The sequence below is a fragment of the Oncorhynchus clarkii genome, chromosome 18 (assembly GCF_045791955.1).
Source record: "Oncorhynchus clarkii lewisi isolate Uvic-CL-2024 chromosome 18, UVic_Ocla_1.0, whole genome shotgun sequence".
Lineage (NCBI taxonomy): Eukaryota > Metazoa > Chordata > Actinopteri > Salmoniformes > Salmonidae > Oncorhynchus > Oncorhynchus clarkii.
Window position 1 is genome coordinate 44,601,791 of NC_092164.1, and position 20,355 is coordinate 44,622,145.

Genomic DNA, 20,355 nt, shown 5'->3' on the forward strand with positions numbered 1-20,355 from the left:
TGTGTCAAATCGGAGTGACTGTTGTCCGGCCTTCTGGCAGTCTCTATGGGGGTGCCACAGGATTCAATTCTCGGGCCGACTCTTTTCTCTGTATATATATCAACTGCTGGTGATTCTCTGATCCACCTCTACGCAGACGACACCATTCTGTATACATCTGGCCCTTTCTTGGACACTGTTAACAAACCTCCAAACAAGCTTCAATGCCATACAACACTCCTTCTGTGGCTTCAAACGGCTCTTAAATGCAAGAAAAACTAAGTACACGCTCTTCAACCGATTGCTGCCCACACTTGCCCGCCCGCCTAGCATCACTACTCTGGACTGTTCTGACTTAGAATATGTGGACAACTACAAATACCTAGGTGTCTGGTTAGACTGTAAACTCTCCTTCCAGACTCACATTAAGCATCTCCAATCCAAAATTAAATCTAGTATCGGCTTCCTATTTCGCAACAAAGCCTCCTTCACTCATGCTGCCAAACATAACTTGTTAAAAGTGACTATCCTACCGATCCTTGACTTCGGCGATGTCATTTACAAAATAGCCTCCAACACTCCACTCAGCAAATTGGATGTAGTCTATCACAGTGCCATCCGTTTTATCACCAAAGCCCCATATACTACCCACCACTGCGACCTGTATGCTCTCGTTGGCTGGCTCTCGCTTCATATTCGTCGCCAAACCCACTGGCTCCAGGTCATCTATAAAACTTTGCTAGGTAAAGCCCCGCCTTATCTCAGCTCACGGGTAACCATAGCAACACCCACCCGTAGCACGTGCTCCAGCAGGTATATTTGACTGGTCATCCCCAAAGCCAATAATTCCTTTGGCCGCCTTTCCTTCCAGTTCTCTGCTGCCAATAGCTGGAACAAATTGCAAAAATTACTGAAGCCGGAGACTCGTATCACCCTCTCTAACTTTAAGCACCAGCTGACAGAGCAGCTTACCGATCACTGTACCTGTACACAGCACACCCAACTACCTCATCCTCATACTGTTATTTTTTTGTTGTTGCTCTTTTGCACCCCAGTATCTCTACTTGCACATCATCATCTGCACATCTATCACTCCAGTGTTAATGCTAAATTGTAATTATTTCACCACTATGGTCTACTATGGCAGACTCCCTCTGCCTACCCAAGGACGTCAGAGGACAAAAATCAGTTAACCACCTAACTGAGGAACTCAATTTAACCTTGCGCAATACCCTAGATGCAGTTGCACCCCTAAAAACAAAAAACATTTGTCATAAGAAACTAGCTCCCTGGTATACAGAAAATATCCAAGCTCTGAAGCAAGCTTCCAGAAAATTGGAACGGAAATGGTGCCACACCAAACTGGAAGTCCTCCGACTAGCTTGGAAAAACAGTATCGTGCAGTATCGAAGAGCCATCACTGCTGCTCGATTATCCTATTTTTCCAACTTATTGCGGGAAATAAGAACAATGCAACACTTCTTTTTGATACTGTCGCAAAGCTAACTAAAAAACAGCATTCCCCAAGAGAGGATGGCTTTCACTTCAGCAGTAATAAATTCATTAACTTCTTTGAGGAAAATATCATGATTATTAGAAAGCAAATTACGGACTCCTCTTTAAATCTGCGTATTCCTTCAAAGCTCAGTTGTCCTGAGTCTGCAGAACTCTGCCAGGACCTAGGATCAAGAGAGACACTCAAGTGTTTTAGTACTATATCTCTTGACACAATGATGAAAATAATCATGGCCTCAACCTTCAAGCTGCATACTGGACCCTATTCCAACTAAACTACTGAAAGAGCTGCTTCCTGTGTTTGGCCCAGCTATGTTGAACATAATAAACGGCTCTCTATCCACCGGATGTGTACCAAACTCACCAGAAGTGGCAGTAATAAAGCCTCTCTTGAAAAAGCCAAACCTTGACCCAGAAATTATAAAAAACTATCGGCCTATATCAAATCTTCCATCCCTCTCAAAAATTTTGGAAAAAGCTGTTGCACAGCAACTCACTGCCTTCCTGAAGACAAACAATGTATATGAAATGCCTCAGTCTGGTTTTAGACCCCATCATAGCCTTATAATGGCGTCAGACCGAGGCTCTGCATCTGTCCTCGTGCTCCTAGACCTTAGTGCTGCTTTTGATACCATCAATCAGCACATTCTTTTGAAGAGATTAGAAACCCAAATTGGTCAACACGGACAAGTTCACTAAATAAACTTCAGTCAGTGCTAAATAAGGCTGCTAAAATCCCGACTAGAACCAAAAAAAATTAGCATATTACTCCAGTGCTAGCCTCCCTACACTGGCGTCCTGTTAAGGCAAGGGCTGATTTCAAGGTTTTACTGCTAACCTACAAAGCATTACATGGGCTTGCTCCTACCTATCTTTCCGATTTGGTCCTGCCGTACATACCTACACGTGCGCTACGGTCACAAGACACAGGCCTCCTAATTGTCCCTAGAATTTCTAAGCAAACAGCTGGAGGCAGGACTTTCTCCTATAGAGCTCAATTTTTATGGAATGGTCTGCCTACCCATGTGAGAGACGCTTTCATGCTGTCCCCAGGAGGGGTGCGTCACTTGAGTGGGTTGAGTCACTGACGTGATCTTCCTGTCTGGGTTGGTGTCCCCCATTGGTTTGTGCCATGGCGGAGATCTTTGTGGGCTATACTCGGCCTTGTCTCAGGATGGTAAATTGGTAGTTGAAGATATCCCTCTAGCGGTGTGGGGGCTGTGCTTTGGCAAAGTGGGTGGGGTTATATCCTTCCTATTTGGCCCTGTACGAGGGTATCATCGGATGGGGCCACAGTGTCTCCTGACCCCTCCTGTCTCAGCCTCCAGTATTTATGCTGCAGTAGTTTATGTGTCGGGGGGCTAGGGTCAGTCTGTTATATCTGGAGTACTTCTCCTGTCTTATCCGGTGTCCTGTGTGAATTTAAGTATGCTCTCTCTAATTATCTCTTTCTTTCTCTCTCTCAGAGGATCTGAGCCCTAGGACCATGCCTCAGGACTACCTGGCCTGATGACTCCTTGCTGTCCCCAGTCCACCTGGCCGTGCTGCTGCTCCAATTTCAACTGTTCTGCCTGCGGCTATGGAACCCTGACCTGTTTACCGGACGTGCTACCTGTCCCAGACCTGCAGTTTTCAACTCTCTAGAGACAGCAGGAGCTGTAGAGATACTCTTAATGATCGGCTATGAAAAGCCAACTGACATTTACTCCTGAGCTGCTGACTTGCTGCACCCTCGACAACTACTGTGATTATTATTATTTGACCGTGCTGGTCATCTATGAACATTTGAACATCTTGGCCATGTTCTGTTATAATCTACACCCGGCACAGCCAGAAGAGGACTGGCCACCCCTCATAGCCTGGTTCCTCTCTAGGTTTTGGCCTTTCTAGGGAGTTTTTCCTAGCCACCGTGCTTCTACACCTGCATTGCTTGCAGTTTGGGGTTTTAGGCTGGGTTTCTGTACAGCACTTTGAGATATCAGCTGATGTAAGAAGGGCTATATAAATACATTTTATATGATATTTATTGCCTTACCTCCCTAACCTTACTACATTTGCACACACTGTACATATATTTTTCTATTGTGTTATTGACTGTACGTTTGTTTACTCCATGTGTAAATCTGTGTTGTTGTTTTTGTCGCACTGCTTTGCTTTATCTTGGCCAGGCCGCAGTTATAAATGAGAACTTGTTCTCAACTGGCCTACCTGGTTAAATAAAGGTGAAATAAAACATTTAAAATTTAAATGCAACATCCATTTAAGACCAGCTATGTAAACTCTGACATAGATTTATCTTGCAATGGATGTTGGTAATATTGTATTTTCTAATCCTTCTTAAGGGGAAAGTAAAAAGTAACAAAGTAATCTGATTACGCTACTGAGTTTGGGTAATCCAAAAGACATGCTACTGGTTACAATTTAGGACAGGTACCTAGTAACTGCCCAAAGCATCACTGGGTGCACACTGCCTGCCTTCCAGGACACCTACATCACCCGATGTCACAGGAAGGCCAAAAAGATCATCAAGGACATAAACCACCCGAGCCGCGGCCTGTTCACCCCGCTACCATTCAGAAGGCAAGGTCAGAACAGGTGCAAAAATAGCAGCCTCTATCTCAAGGCCATCAGACTTTTAAATAGCCATCACTAAGTGGCTACCTCCCGGTTACTCAACCCTGCACCTTAGAGGCTGCTGCCCTGTATACATAGACATGGAATCACTTGTCACTTTAATAATGTTTACATACTGCTTTACTCATTTCATATGTATATACTCTATTCTATTCTACTGTATTTTTGTCAATGCCACTCCGACATTGCTCATCCTAATATTTGTATAATTCTTAATTCAATTTCTTTACTTTTAGATGTGTGTATTGTTGTGAATTGTTACATACTACTGCACTGTTGGAGCTAGGAACACATGCATCTGCTACACCCGCAGTAACATCTGCTAAATATGTGTATGTGACCAATCAAATTTGATATGATTTGATTATAACAGATTACATTTACTCACTCACTCACTCACTCACTCACCCCTCACAGCTAATAAAGCTATGCCAGATAATCAAATTACTCACCCAGGTTCAGGTGCAGCTTGTTTGAGTCCAACAGCACACAGCAGGAAGTGTTTAGAGCAAGTTCACATAGAACAAGTAATCGATGTGAAAGAGCAGAATTAAAAGAGCAGTTTAGGAGTGACATCTACTCAGGCACCTATTGGCCGCCTAGCTGGTTTTTCCAGTGACAATTTAAAAAAAAGTAATGTGATGACTAACGCCGTAGAGTGCGCAAAGCTGTCAAAGGCAAAGGGTGGCAACTGAAGAATCTCAAATATAAAATATTTTGATTTGTTTAACTCTTTTTTGGTTACTACATGATTCCACACGTGTTATTTCATAGTTTTGACGTCTTCCCTATTATTCTACAATGTAGAAAATAGTAAAATAAAGAAAAACCTTTGAATGAGTAGGTGTGTCCAAACTTTTGACGGGTAATGTACATGTCAGTACATTCACACAACAAGGAGGTCACATGGGGGAGAGGTGTCAGTTGAGCCGCGTGGTGTTGCTTTATTTCATTTTTTTCCAACCAAGTTTGCGGTTCACAACGGATCGGCTACCATACAAAAAGGAACGAAGAAGTGCTGCAAGTTAAGACGTATCATACATTAACTGCTTAATAACAGGCATTTAGGAAACAACAGAAATGTCTAACTTAATTGTCCCCAGAGGCAAAAACAAAAGGTATGTAGTGTAATGTCTGTGGGAGTTTAGCATGCTAGTATTAGATTACGTTAGTATAAAGTCATGTAGTTTGTCCACTGATAAACTACAAATATGAGTCTTAATCAGGATGTGAAACCATGAGACTGTACATAATGAGTAACTGATAGTATCTATGCGTGTCCCAAATATCCCCCTATTCTCCATAGGCCTCTGGTCAAAAGTAGTTTACTATATAGGAAATTCCACCATATGTGGCAGCCTTTCTTCAATTATGTACAGACGCTACAATTCCCCTCTACTCCGCAGTAAACTGCCTGTGTTCGTTTGGAATTGATTTACCGTTGTAATTGTTTTGTTTGAGTCTGACTTACTAAGGTGGTACTCTGTAGCGTGACTGCAAGTCGCTTTGGATAAAAGCGTCTGCTAAACGTCTTATATTATTATTCTCCATTTTGAAGACCAACTGTGTTTTTTTTTTTTGGTGGGTTGTTGCGTGTACAGTATGTTATTGCTGACATTGTTATTTATACTTTGTTTCACATAGGTTCCTACCTCCCTAAAAAAAACATGTTCCCATATTATATGGGACGTATAATTTAACATGCACCAACTCGGTGGTCTTGTAATTAGAGTGTCTGCCCTGAGATTGGAATGTTGGGTGTTTGATCCCCGGGTGAATCATACCAAAGAGTACAGTGAAATGCCTTTCTTGTGAACTCTTTTTTTTATTTCGGCATTTGTTGTTCGTGTAATTGGTTTGTAATGTTGCAAAGTACATCTTGTAAATGTTGTAAAGCAAGTCATGTTAACATCAACCCCCACTCCATGGCAGCGCAGTAAAAGTACTGTGCTGAGTTGGCATTCTCTTCTCCTTCTATGAAAAGGAGTGAACCCTCTGTTCTCCTAGATTGCTTCACTTTGTCCTATATATAGTGCACTGCTTTTGTTAGGGATATAATCAAAGTAGTGCACTATATAGAGAATGGAGTGCCATTTGGGACAAAAACCTAATGGGTAAGAATGTTTGTTCTCTGTATGTGGTCTGAGATGGAGAAAACACATGGTAGTACAGCCCAGGGGCCAAACCATGGGGCCCAACACAGCTGTAGCCCAGCTTAACAGGGGAAGTCTACAACAACACTAAGGCCCTTGGCAACAGCAATGGACCAATCCGCTCAGGTTGCCGCCTTTATTTCACCCATAGGGATTCCACCATCAGCTTCCTTGGTCTGACTTCTGAAATCCTTTATCCCCAATAGTCAGAGTTTTAGAAATGGGTCTCTGCCAAACACATTTAATCAATTATAATCTAGTTCTAGTGTAAAACTAAAACTAGGTGTCAGTTAAACTAGCCTACTTGAATGTCTCTACTTTTTCAAACCTAAAACTGTCCCAAATGGTACCCTATTTATTGTGTAGTGTACACTCCTTGACCAGGACCTAGGGGCCTATACGTTGCGATGCTGCTGATCCAAGCCACTGGATTCAGACCCAGACACAAAGCACCCTATTGAGTTTTTTGGGGGTGAAAATACAAAAAGTCCTTTGTCATAGAGAACAAAGACAACAATGCCGCAATATCATTATACCAAATCCTTCAACATTCGCTCTGTTTTCTTCCACACAAAACCAAACCATGGCAGATCTTCCAAACACAAACGGATGGGTTATGTTTGCAGCCTGCTGTAGACAACAACACACCCAATATTCAGATCAGATGGATGTCATGCTTGTAGCCTAGAGACTCGTAATATAGACGTTCTTATGATCGGTGTCACCACCCCATTTAGAAAACATGTAACAGCCATGTGAGTTGAACTAGTGCTGACAGACTTTGTTTATTTTATTTTTTAATTGAACCTTTAACTAAGTCAGTTAAGAACAAATTCTTATTTACAATGACGGCCTACCGGGGAACAGTGGGTTAACTGCCTTGTTCAGGGGCAGAACTACTGCTTTTAACCTTGTCAGTTTGGGGATTCAATCCATCAACCTTTCGGTTACTGGCCCAACACTCTAACCACTAGGCTACCTGCTGCCCCAGACTAGGGGTTTGATGATGTGTGTAACCAATAGCAGATCACAGAAGAGGTATTTGATGATGTGTGTAACCAATAGGATTACACTGATCTCTCAAACAGCAATGGTTGTTCCATCATCTTCACACCACTCCTGGTTTAGACAGATACACAAGCAGCAGTATGGTTTGTACACAAACAACAGGATGGTTTGTACACAGGCAGCAAGGTTTAGAGACGCAATGTGAAACAACCCTGTTTTGTATCACCTTTCTGAGGCAGTTGGCAGATATGGCATTTCATGTTTAATAATTTGTCCTTATATTGAAAAAAACCGCATCTGCTTGGAATCTTAAGGTCTGGGGAAGCACCTGGGGCCGGGATGTTAAGGGGGAACATCTGGCTGAACCATGGGTTTTAAAGGGAAGGACAGGTGGTGCTCAGCTTTGACTGTCAATTAAAGTTGTGACCATATGAAGAGCTGGGAGCTGAGAGAGATAACTCCTAATTAACAATACACCTCCGAGGCATGACAATTAGCCTCTTTCTAACAAACAGAAATCAGGACAGAGAGGTGGAAGACGGACACATTGGGGAGCACCAGGACGTACAGTGCCTTTGAAAAGTATTAAGACCCCTCGACTTTTTCCACATTTTGTTACGTTACAGCATTATTCTAAAATATTACATAAATACAAATCCTCAGCAATCTACTCACAATACCCAATAATGACAAAACAAAAACATGTTTTTAGATTTTTTTTCTAGTTTATTAAAAATAAAAAACAGAAACACTTTATTTACATAAGTATTCAGACCCTTTCCTATGAGACATGAAATTTAGCTCAGGTGCATCCTGATTCCATTGATTACCCTTGAGATGTTTCTACAACTTGATTGGAGTCCACCTGTGGTAAATTCAATTGATTGGACATGATTTGGATAAGGTCCCACAGTTGACAGTGCATGTCAGAGCAAAAACCAAGCCATGAGGTCGAAGTAATTGTCCGTAGAGCTCCGAGACCAGATTGTGTCACGGCACAGATCTGGGGAAGGGTACCAAAAACATTTCTGCAGCATTGAAGGTCCCCAAGAACACAGTGGTCTCCATCATTCTTAAATGGAAGAAGTTTGGAACGACCAAGACTCTTGCTAGAGCTGGCCGCCCGGCCAAACTGAGTAATCGGGGGAGAAGGGGCTTGGTCAGAAATGTTTTGGTACCCTTCCCCATGTCTGTGCCTAGACACAATCAGGTCTCGGAGCTCTACGGACAATTCCTTCAGCTTCATGGCATGGTTTTTGATCTGAAAGCACTGTCAACTTTGGGACCTTATATAGACAGGAGTGTGCCTTTCCAAATCATGTCCAATCAATCAAATTTACCACAGGTGGACTCCAATCAAGCTGTAGAAAAATCTCAAGGATGATCAATGAAAACAGGATGCACCTGAGCTCAACATTCAAGTCTCACAGCAAAGAGTCTAAATACTTATGAAAGCTATTTTGTTTTTTAAATTTGTAATAAATGTATTAAAATTGCTAAATCTGTTTTCACTATGTTATTGTGTGTAGATTGCTGACAAACTTTTAAAAAATATAAAAAAATTGAGAAAAAGGCAAAAACATAAAATGTGGAAACAATCAAGGGGTCTGAATACTTTGCCATTGGCACCACCCTCTGTAGGGTCTTCCGGTCACCGGTGGTGCAGTTTCCATACCAGACAGTGATACAACTAGTCAGGATGCTCTCAATAGTGCAGCTGTAAAAGTTCCTGAGGATCTGAGTGGCCATGCCAAATTATTTCAGACTCCTGAGAGAGAAAAAGCGTTGCCATGCGTTCTTTATGACTGTTCTGGTGTGAGAGGACCATGTTAAGTCCTCAGTGATGTGGACACCGAGGAACTTAGCACCCCCCCCCTCCACACACACACACACACACTGCCAGTTCTCTTACCTCCTCCCTGTATGCTGTCTTATCGCCGTTGGTGATCAGGCCATAGAGATCTTATGTTTATAAATGTATGTTCACACATGACAAAGTAAATGGAATGATTCATGCTGACAGGAAAGGCATAATTTATTTAAGATTAGTGAAGGCCTACAGTATTTCTATGCACAGTATTTCCTTTGAAGTGATGTGTTTATTGAACTTACATTGTACTGTACAGTATGTCATGTGTTAATTCTATGTACAGTATTAGAAGCAAACAAACGCCATGTAACTATTGCCCTCAGGTGAAGGTGATCAGAAAGTGTTCAGTATCAATCTGTCCTACACCCATTTTTTTAATCTTTTTTTTTAAACGAGTGTGAAATAAAGACATTCCCACAAACTGAGGAATGCTGCTATAGTTGATTGTGCAATGTTTCCACTCAACGATCTTCATCAGGCAGAATGTGTGCTATTAAATGGAGTCGGTCTATAATAGGAAGTATGAATGTGTTTCATTTTATCTGACAGACAGGGTCCGGGTCTGTGTGACCTTTTCAACATGACTTTAAATAAGAATAAAAAAGTTCAGGAAGAAGCTTTATGTAAGCTTTGGCCTATTCACAAGACCACACACGATGAAATAATGACACGAGAATGGCTACGCCTGACAGTGGGTGCTTCCCAAATGGCAACCTAGTGCACCCTAGTGCCCATAGGGTTCTGGTCAAGAGTAAGGTATTATAAAGGGAATAGGATGCCATTTGGGATGCACACATCAGCCTGATACAAGTCAAGGACAGAACATCTGTCCACCTAAACGAGAGGAAAAAAACATGAGTCTCATCTCATTCCTCGCAGCAATCTATGAAATGTGATGTGAGGGCATCAAAAGGATACAACATCTGGTGGTATCTACATAATGCATCCATACAGCCTGAAACAGAGCAGCTGTATGAAGCCTTTTAAACACGTCCTCTCCTTAATCAGCTGCCCGTCTTCTAGTGTGATCAAATGGGCACCGCATTTGTTTATTTGGAGACAGAAGTTTTGTAGTATTCAGTCTTAACTGAGAGACGTGGTTCACTTTGACTGCATTGGTAAAAACACTTCCAAGAAACAGTGGTTAGTGCCAAGGAAAACAGACATTTGGTCATTCTCTCAACACAACAGCAGTTTATAACCGCTTATTAAAATATTAAATACAATTAATGCATGTGTCATGCCATGACGTCTGGGAAAGAGGACAATGATACGTTAATATGTATTTTTTATGACGTCAGTCTGCTGTAAAAAGCTGTGTACTGGTATTTAAAGTGTGCCACGCAGGACGCTGTGCTTTAAATGTGTGTTTGGCAAAGAGCCAAGACTGTAAATGAAAACAGAGGGTGAACCAAAAGCCCGGAGAGAATTCCTCTTGAGAGAAACTGTGGAGGGAAAATAGTGTCTGTGACCGCTCTGAGTGGTTAGAATGGAGACAACTATGGCATTGCTGTCTGGAGGGAGACTCTGATGTGTCCCAAATGGCACCACATTCCCTACTAATATAGGATCTTAATTTGAGCCAGTTTGCTATAGCAGGAAAATAATCCTGCAGCAACAGGAAATGTGATTATATGGATTAGAACTATTGGACATCTTTGTAGCAGTTGACACATTTTTCATAAAAGGAAAATCAAGTCTGATTCTGAAAGCGCTTGAAAAAGCAAAACAAGCCCCCAAAAGATGGTGACAGTCAAGAGGGAGATGAGCAGGTCATCCGGAAGCCAGCAGCACAGTTCCCTTTCACCGGCGCCTTGCCGTCCCCGACGTCTGGCTACAACTTCTCTGTAGCCGTTGACTCTCTGGTCTTGCAGAACAAGATGAAGATTGTTTTTTGATAATGAGGACGTTGATAGCCCGCTCAGAACTTTGGAGGAAACCTCCTTAGGGATGCAATCGCCACTGTCAGCTTGGCATGCATTGAACTACTCCTCATTGTGTCAGGAGGCCGGAGGAATAACAGAAATAGGCTGGTGTATTCAAATCAAAATACACTAGCTAGCTAGCTTGGTAGCATAGATAGCTAGCTATCATGAGTAAGTTGATTTGCCATGAATTCACGGTCAGGAAACAAATAGATGTAATCCATACACATTTGCCTATTCAAAACAAAAAATAAAGTTCAAAGATTCAAAGAACAAATACCTAACCACATTTACAAAATGTACAGGAGCTCTCTGCCGAGGCGACCTTACAAAATATATATTCCTATATAGGGAATATGGTGCCATTTGGGACGCAGGCTCTGGTTACTAGGGAAATATACCACCTCACAAGCTGTCTGTAACCACTTCAGATAACCACATCCAGGAACCACAGCTATGAGGTCTGACTGTTCACAGGATGGGTTTCTCTCTTTTTCCGTCTCCTTTGCAGCAGGGTTGGTGCCCAGACCAGACCGTGCAGTTACAGTACAATAAAATGATGTGCTGAAACGCTCTGAAAGGCTCTGTGGTTAAAGCATGGCGTCTCCACAGTTTAGGATGCTGAGCTACATAGACCACATGAGTTGGCTCTTATGACTACAGTGCTGACTAGATGACAATGTGACTTATGACTACAGTACTTTTTTCAGCATAACAACTGTACTGAGTTTTGCTCAGCCTACAGTAGTCTCGGGAACATAGTTGTTTTATCAAAGGAATAAATTATAGTATCTTGGAAAAAGTTTTTAGGCCGGTACCTAAATGTGTAATTATAGCTTTGTGTCTAACTGTATGGCAACTACTGTAAATCTAACTCTTTATGCTCATCAGACAGCTTGTCTTTTTCTCTGGTTACATTTGACGTTTCATTCATTTAGCAGACGCTCTTATCCGGTGGATACATTTTTCATACTGGTCCCCCATGGGAAACAAATTCACAACCCTGGCGTTCCGTGCTCTACCAACTGAGCCGCACGAGTGATCGACAGTTGGTGAGGGTTATTGTACCGAGTTTCTCCAACATCAGCAACATTCTGAATTGTTTATACCACCAGTTACATAGGGCCTACTGTAATTACACTGTACTCTTCCTTAATATGAAATGACACCTGGCCTCCACTTCCATCTCTCTGAGCACACACTGGTCCAACCAAGGTCATTCCGTAGCCAGTCACATCACAGACGGAGAGCAATATCCCTGGGGCCAATCTTCCTGCCATCCAGGACCTCTATACCAGGCGGTGTCAGAGGGAGGCCCATATTTTTTTTTAAAGACTGCAGTCACTCAAGTCATAGACTGTTCTCTACTGGTACCCCCTGTGTATAGCCTTGTTATTGTTGCTTTTAATTGTATTTTTTACGTTAGTTTATTTAGTAAATATTTGTTTATCTCTATTTCTAGAACTGCATTACTGATTATGAGCTTGTAAGTAAGCATTTCACAGTAAGGTCTACATCGGTTGTATTCGGCGCGTGTTACAAATAAAATGTGATTTGATATACAATATATTGGCAATGACATTGTACTTGCTTATTACTTCTAATGGAGATTGAATGAAAAGGTAACCCTTCTAACGGACACACTATCATTAGTATACATAAAGGACCTCAGTCATTACTCCAAATAGAATGGGAAAGACAATTAATAATTCAGATGCAATTTCAAATTAATTTCTAGAACACATAACCATAACATAACCACCCTGGGTTTTAATCCCAGTAAGACAAAGAGGTCTATAATAGCAGCATTTAGAGTGAATCCGAAATATTCCCTATATAGTGCACTACTTTTGACCAGAGCATCGGCCATGGTCAAAAGTAGTGCACTATATAGTGTATAGGGTGCCATTTCGGATGACAGCATAATGTCTGATGTTCTGTACTATTGTGTGTACTGAATGTAGAGAGCAGCATTATACCCTACTACGTTAGAGATAATACAGTCAACAGATGTTGGTCTGTTCTCACTGTCATTACTGTACCATTGAGCAGTTAAGAGTAAATTGTCAGAGATATTACAGAGATATTAAGCCATGCAGCATTACAGCTGGCCTCTATACTAGTAAAGATGTCTGAAAGCCTACATTTTAAAAATGTTTTGCCTCAAGCCCAAGAACACGGTTCTTGAAAAGATAGCACTGAGGCAGTAGAAATGTCCATACAGTTTGCACTGCTGATACTAACTAGATAATTCTACTTCTGGTGACTACTCAACATAACTACATTTGGGGTGGGAGCACTACCCTCACAGAAATGTATAGGCTATATTGCCTTTAGGAAATAAATACATTGTTGCAACAATTTCAATTTCACCTAATCAGTACGGGGCGGCAGGGAGTAACAGGAAGGTTGCAAGTTCAAATCCCCGAGCTGACAAGGTACAAATTTGTCGTTCTGCCCCTGAACAGGCAGTTAACCCACTGTTCCTAGGCCGTCATTGAAAATAAGAATTTGTTCTTAACTGACTTGCCTTGTTAAATAAAGGTAAAGCCTGGGTACCGTTTAAAGGTGACAGCATTTGATCGTTTTTTTAATAGACTTTCTATCAGATGAAAAAAAAGTTTCAATATTGAAGTTTACAGAGATATTGGTTTGAAATACTGTAGCTTACAACGAATAGGAGAGTTGCCCTTGCAGTACATTGAGTAGCCTAAACTATAGATTAAACATTATTTGTCCTGTGATAATCTGACTAATTATTTCAAATCACAGAACCACATAATGCATATTTGATCATGCAAAACGCTTCAATGGCTGGATAGGCTACTTACTTTCATTTCCAAGACAGCTCTGATCGGAATGGTAGGGAGACCCGTTATCCAGAGCATCCACACAGCACAGCGATAAGGTTATCCAAGCAAGGAGCTGCTGAGCGAAACCACCCGATATTCATCGAATACAGTTGCCTAGTTTAAAAGACCGAGCAGTGAACGTCGAAATGTTCACACCCTTAAGCTACTAAAAAGGTATATCTGCGAGTGGATGGCTGGAAGCGGCAAGTCCGTTATTATTCAGTGATACCTCCCCGACGCATGGAGAGCTGGTGGACCGCTATTCTCCTACTGGTTGCGATCAAGCGGTCTTGCGGCCATGTGGATTGGCGAGGCACAACAGTGCAACGCAACGCCCCTTTTCATCCTGACTAGGTATAGCGGTTTGGACAGAGGTGTAATAATGGGGTTGACTGCATAGGATGTGTTTGCCTAGGCAACTTTTTAATTTCCAGTAATGATAATGTCTTTGAAAAACAACTCAAATCATAGAAAAGGTTTCTGTCATTCTAGTTATGCCCCTGGGCAAAATCGGTTTAAATCATGTTTCTAGGTCATTTCAACAACAAAAATCCCTGCGATGACGTTAAATCAACGTGGAAAACTGATTGGATTTGCAAAAAGTCATTAAAGTAAGGGCATTCGTCTCCTTTTCACGCATCTTTTTTTACCAATGACATGGCGATTTTTTTTAGTTGATTTCATATTATTGGAGAACTAATCCAAAAGTAAATCAAAACTAGAGGTTGAAACGACCTCTGTGCCCCGTGGAATGTGACGAATAGGTGGACTGGCAGCCATATGGTGTACCCAACTGTAACGAGTGCGCTGAGAGTCGGGAAGCAAGTTCAGGGAGTGAGTGTTTTAATAAATAAAATGAACACGAACCACAAACAAAGCACCGACATGAAAACAGAGTCAATAACACCGGAAGAAAAAACCAAGGGGAGTGACGGATATGGGGAAGATAATCAAGGAGGTGATGGAGTCCAGGTGAGTGTCATGAGTCGCAGGTGCGCGAGACGATGGTGACAGGTGTGCGGAATAATCAGCAATTCAATTAAATAATTGAAACGAAGTGGATAGCAGAAAACATGTCTACCATTTACCCTCACTTCTTAGACAGACCAGAGCCTTATATATGCAGTTTTAGAACCTGTTCTTTGTTTTATTATTTTGATAGCACACAGGGCTGCGGGCCAGAAGGTTCTGTGTTCGCAGACCACCGTTCTCCTTTATAGTAAAAGCATTGCATGAATCTATCATTGTATTTGCAGGTCCAAGAAAAACATACGTTCTACAAACAATTCAATCAATTTACATAATTAGCAGAATATTTAGATAATGCAAACTTATAGTAACCCAAAGGTTTCGAGTTTGAATCTCACCACAGACAATTTGAGCTAATTAGCAACTTTTCAACTACTTACTATTTTTAACTACTTTGCAACTACTTAGCATGTGAGCTAACCCTTTTAGCCAACACTTGCCCTAAACATAACCCCTAATCCCTAGCTATGGTTAGCCACCTAGCTAGAATTTGTAACATATAATACGTTTGGCAAATTCGTAACATATTGTACGTTTTGCAAATTTGTAACACATTTTGCGAATTTGTAACACGTACGTTTTTCAAATTCGTAACATATAATACAAATTGTAATTCGTAACATATCATATGAAATGGGTGATGGACATCCAATTAATACATACCATACGAAGTTGAGTGTCTCGGATTTACGTTAAGAATAATACAAAATGCTCTGAAAACAGGTTGCTGATCATGGTACTTTCAAAGTTACGACTACCTTTCCACCCCAGACAGAATAGGCCTACTGACACAGAAAAATGTAAGCATTTACTGCTGGCTATTCTTCTTTCATGGCTTGGTCACAGGTGTTTCCCTAAAAGCTGTCTTGGTTTAAACATCTTGTATTGTACAGAAAGTAAATAGCTTGATCAATTGATAGTGACAGAATTAGATTGCTTTCCAATCAAAGTACATGTTTTTTTTGTCTCCTCGGCTACAGAAGATTGTAGCTCAGCCTCTGAATGTCAAAGAAATAAAACAAGGATATTCCATATACATCAGAGTCACGTCATTCCAGTGCGTTTTACAGGTGGTTTCTAGTAGAAAGCATCTCGGACCAAAGCGCTGTTATAGATCACTTTATATAACAGGATCCGCTTTATTTTCTTCAAAATCTTCAACTAAACGAAGGGTAGGCCTGTGCCTTTTTCCATTTTCTTTAATAAAATAACCTATGGCATAGACCTATGGCATACCCTGTCAAGCCCCTTCAGTTTGAGTTTTGGTTTGAACTTAACAGCGCTTCACTGACATGGAGGTAGGCGATTTAAAGAGTGCATGGTGGGTGAAGGAATTGATCGACAAAAGGAGTGCATGGTGGGTGAAGGAATTGATCGACAAAAGGAGTGCATGGTGGGTGAAGGAATTGATCGACCAAAGGAGTGCATGGTGGGTGAAGGAATTGATCGACCAAAGGAGTGCATGGTGGGTGAAGGAATTGATCGACAAAGGAGTGCATGGTGGGTGAAGGAATTGATCGACAAAAGCCATACAGTAGCTGCCTATAGCCTAATTTTGTCTGTCAAACAGGTAGGCCTAAGACTTTTCTGTCATTTCTACAGTAAAACACTGTAGAATGCACTGTATAATACCATACATGTGTTTTACAGCATTCATGCTGTGGATTGCACTGCATTGTGGGTAAAAAGCAGAAAAATACTGTAATTGTAATTCAGAAGCCTCCTGTAAAAATGACTAACATACTGTATTTATTTACAGCGATAGCTTATGCCTACTGTAGATTCAAATGATTTGTTTCAGGCGGCAAACTTATGCTGTCAGGTGAGACACATGAAGCTCAGTCTATTTTAGTAAATATCTTCTTGAAGCGGCTGTGAAGAGGAAGAATAATTTAAGCAGCTGCTGGGTAGGTACCTTGCTTTGTTAAAATAAGCATATTTATTGCTAGCCAACGTTGAATTGCTGCATGTTTCCTTAGTTAACCTAGCTAGATAGTTGGCTAACGTTTGTTAGCTCAAGTTGACAAAAGCCATTTTGGTCTGCTCTAAATTGCTCGTAGATATCTAGCTGTGCGACATAGAAAACATCACTGAAAGAATATTGTGATTATATTCTGTATCTCAGCCTCTGACTGCTATAAAGAATACTCTTAGTGCAGACTCGTGACCACTATGTTTCCACCATTACTACAGAGAAAATGGCTTGTTTCTAGCAGTTCAAAGGATTACCCATATTTTTTCGGATTGACGGGCCGCATTTCACACACAAACCACGCTATGGGCCGTACTCATAAGCCGCTAAAGCTGATGCGAATGAACCATATTGTATCGAGGTGAATTTTCCCCTCCCGGGACACAATAAATTACTAATATTGGTAGCCATCTAGATGTCACCGTGATATAGTCTACTCAATGGGAGAGCATAAATGGCTAAAACACAGGGACACCGTGTCCTCCTTAGCTGTCACAATCCTTTGGTTGATTCGGTTCACTTGGCTCTCATCTGCGCTACATAAATCATCGTTTTGTAGGCCAGGATTGTCCATATTGCCTCTCCCGCTAAAACATTGTTCCATAATGTTACAGTATTTGCTAAACTTGTTCACTTTACCAGTAGTTCGCAATCACTTGTTGGCACAGTGAGAAAGGAAAATGTTGTGAGTCTGGTAAAATGAACTGTGATATTGTGTAGGGCAGGCTATAGTCTTTTTTTGTATTTATTCAATGCCTCAATTCATTTCATAAACTATATTGTATCAGAGGGTGATACACGCAGCCGAACGCACCATTGGGTGCACATTGCCTGCCCTCCAGGACACCTATAACACCAGGAAGGCCAAGAAGAACATTAGGTACCTCAGCCATCCGAGCCATGGCCTGTTCTACCCGTTTCCATTACTCAGACGCGGGTAGCATTATGGCAAAAACTGGAAGACTGGCCAATAATTTCTGCCCCCAGACCAATACAACAGACCAATACACCTTACCGTGAAATACTTACTTACAAGCCCTAAACCAACAATGCAGAGTTTTAAAAAAGTAAGAAAGAAAATGTTGTTAAATAAACTAAAGGAAAAATAGTAACACAATAAAAGAACAATAACGAGGCTGTGTACAAGGGGTACCGGGTCAATGTGCGGGGGTACGGGCTAGTCAAGGTACATGAGGTAATATGTAACTGTCACACCCTGATCTGTTTCACCTGTCTTTGTGATTGTCTCCACCACCCTCCAGGTGTCGCCCATCTCCCCCATTATCCCCTGTGTATTTATACCTGTGTTCTCTGTTTGTCTGTTGCCAGTTCGTTTTGTTTCATCAAGCCTACCAGTGGTTTCCCCTCTGCTCCTGTCTCTCGATTGTTCCTGTTTCCTAATTTTCCCACTGTTGACCATTTTGCCTGCCCTGACCCTGAGCCTGCCGTCCAGTACCTTTGCCCCACCTATCTGGATTACCGACCTCTGCCTGCCCTTGACCTGTTTTTTGCCTGCCCCTGTATGATTAATAAACTGTTGTTAATTCGACATTGTCTGCATCTGGGTCTTACCTGAAACATGATATTAACTGTAGATAGGTATATAGAGAGTAACAGCCGCGTATGTGAAGAGTGTGAATACATATGAATGTACTGTATGTGTGTGTGGTATCAATATGCATGTGTGTGTTTTGTGTGAGTGTGTGCGTGTGTGTTGGAGTGTCAGTGTAGTATGTCATGAGTGTGTGGTCCCATGAGTGTACATTGAGCCTTTAGAAGCTGTTAAGGAGCCTTTGGTTCTAGACTTGGCACTCCGGTACCGCTTTCCTTGCGGTAGCAGAGAGAACAGTCTATGACTTGGGTGGCTGCAGTCTTTGACAATTTTTAGAGCCTTCCTTTGACACCGCCTGGTATAGAGGTCCTGGATGGCAGGAAGCTCGGCCCCAGTGACGTAATGGGTTGTATGCCCTAGCCTCTGTAGAGCTATGGTCAGATGCCGAGCAGTTGCCATACTAAGCGGTGATGGACCCGGTGATGGTGCAGCTGTAAAACCTTTTGAGGATCTGAGGTCCCATGCCAAATTTCAGCCTCCTGAGGGGGAATAGGCATTGTTGTGCCTTCTTGACTACTGTGTTGGTGTGTTTGGACCATGATAGGTCCTTAGTGATGTGGACACCAAGGAACTTGAAGCCCTCCTTTTCCTGTAGTCTACGATCAGATCCTTTCACCCTTTTTCAGCAACACAATGTAAGTTACTCGAATCTGGCTTATTGTGAGGTCAATAACTCTGATAAATACATAAAATGAGCAAGAAGCATATTGTTTTGAATAAAATCTATTACAGCAGTAGCAAACTATCAAAGTTGACCTCTGCTCCTCCTCATCTTCACACTCCTTCTCAAACTGAACAGAACATAGGCTTTAGGCTTGTCCACGAGCAAGATAGTGATTTTTGGGGGGAATAGGCCTAATCCAAAATTATTTTTGTAAGAAGCCTTTGACTGACCTGCCACCTTAGGCCTACAGAGCACAGCCATTGGTTAGTTAGCACACACAAATGTGATCAGCAAGAGCAAAGCATTTACAGTGCCTTGCGAAAGTATTCGGCCCCCTTGAACTTTGCGACCTTTTGCCACATTTCAGGCTTCAAACATAAAGATATAAAACTGTATTTTTTTGTGAAGAATCAACAACAAGTGGGACACAATCATGAAGTGGAACGACATTTATTGGATATTTCAAACTTTTTTAACAAATCAAAAACAGAAAAATTGGGCGTGCAAAATTATTCAGCCCCCTTAAGTTAATACTTTGTAGCGCCACCTTTTGCTGCGATTACAGCTGTAAGTCGCTTGGGGTATGTCTCTATCAGTTTTGCACATCGAGAGACTGAAATTTTTTCCCATTCCTCCTTGACTGAAATGTTTTCCCATTCCTCCTTGCAAAACAGCTCGAGCTCAGTGAGGTTGGATGGAGAGCATTTGTGAACAGCAGTTTTCAGTTCTTTCCACAGATTCTCGATTGGATTCAGGTCTGGACTTTGACTTGGCCATTCTAACACCTGGATATGTTTATTTTTGAACCATTCCATTGTAGATTTTGCTTTATGTTTTGGATCATTGTCTTGTTGGAAGACAAATCTCCGTCCCAGTCTCAGGTCTTTTGCAGACTCCATCAGGTTTTCTTCCAGAATGGTCCTGTATTTGTCCCTGTCCCTGTCCCTGCTGAAGAAATGCAGGCCCAAACCATGATGCTGCCACCACCATGTTTGACAGTGGGGATGGTGTGTTCAGGGTGATGAGCTGTGTTGCTTTTACGCCAAACATAACGTTTTGCATTGTTGCCAAAAAGTTCAATTATGGTTTCATCTGACCAGAGCACCTTCTTCCACATGTTTGGTGTGTCTCCCAGGTGGCTT

At 41.7% G+C, this 20,355-nt stretch overlaps 1 protein-coding gene across 2 annotated transcripts in view; it reads right to left on the reverse strand.

Annotated features, from left to right (window-relative positions):
- The window catches only part of LOC139373563 (CMP-N-acetylneuraminate-beta-galactosamide-alpha-2,3-sialyltransferase 1-like), a 49,325-nt gene extending 35,059 nt beyond the window's left edge, over positions 1 to 14,266 (reverse strand). Inside the window, exon 1 of one of the 2 annotated variants that reach the window (XM_071114222.1) lies at positions 13,916 to 14,227. The gene's annotated coding sequence lies outside the window, so the exon portion shown is untranslated. Of the gene's footprint in view, positions 1 to 13,915 lie in introns of both variants that reach the window. The other variant, XM_071114223.1, reaches the window with a different exon arrangement.
- Between the last annotated feature and the right edge of the window lie 6,089 nt (positions 14,267 to 20,355).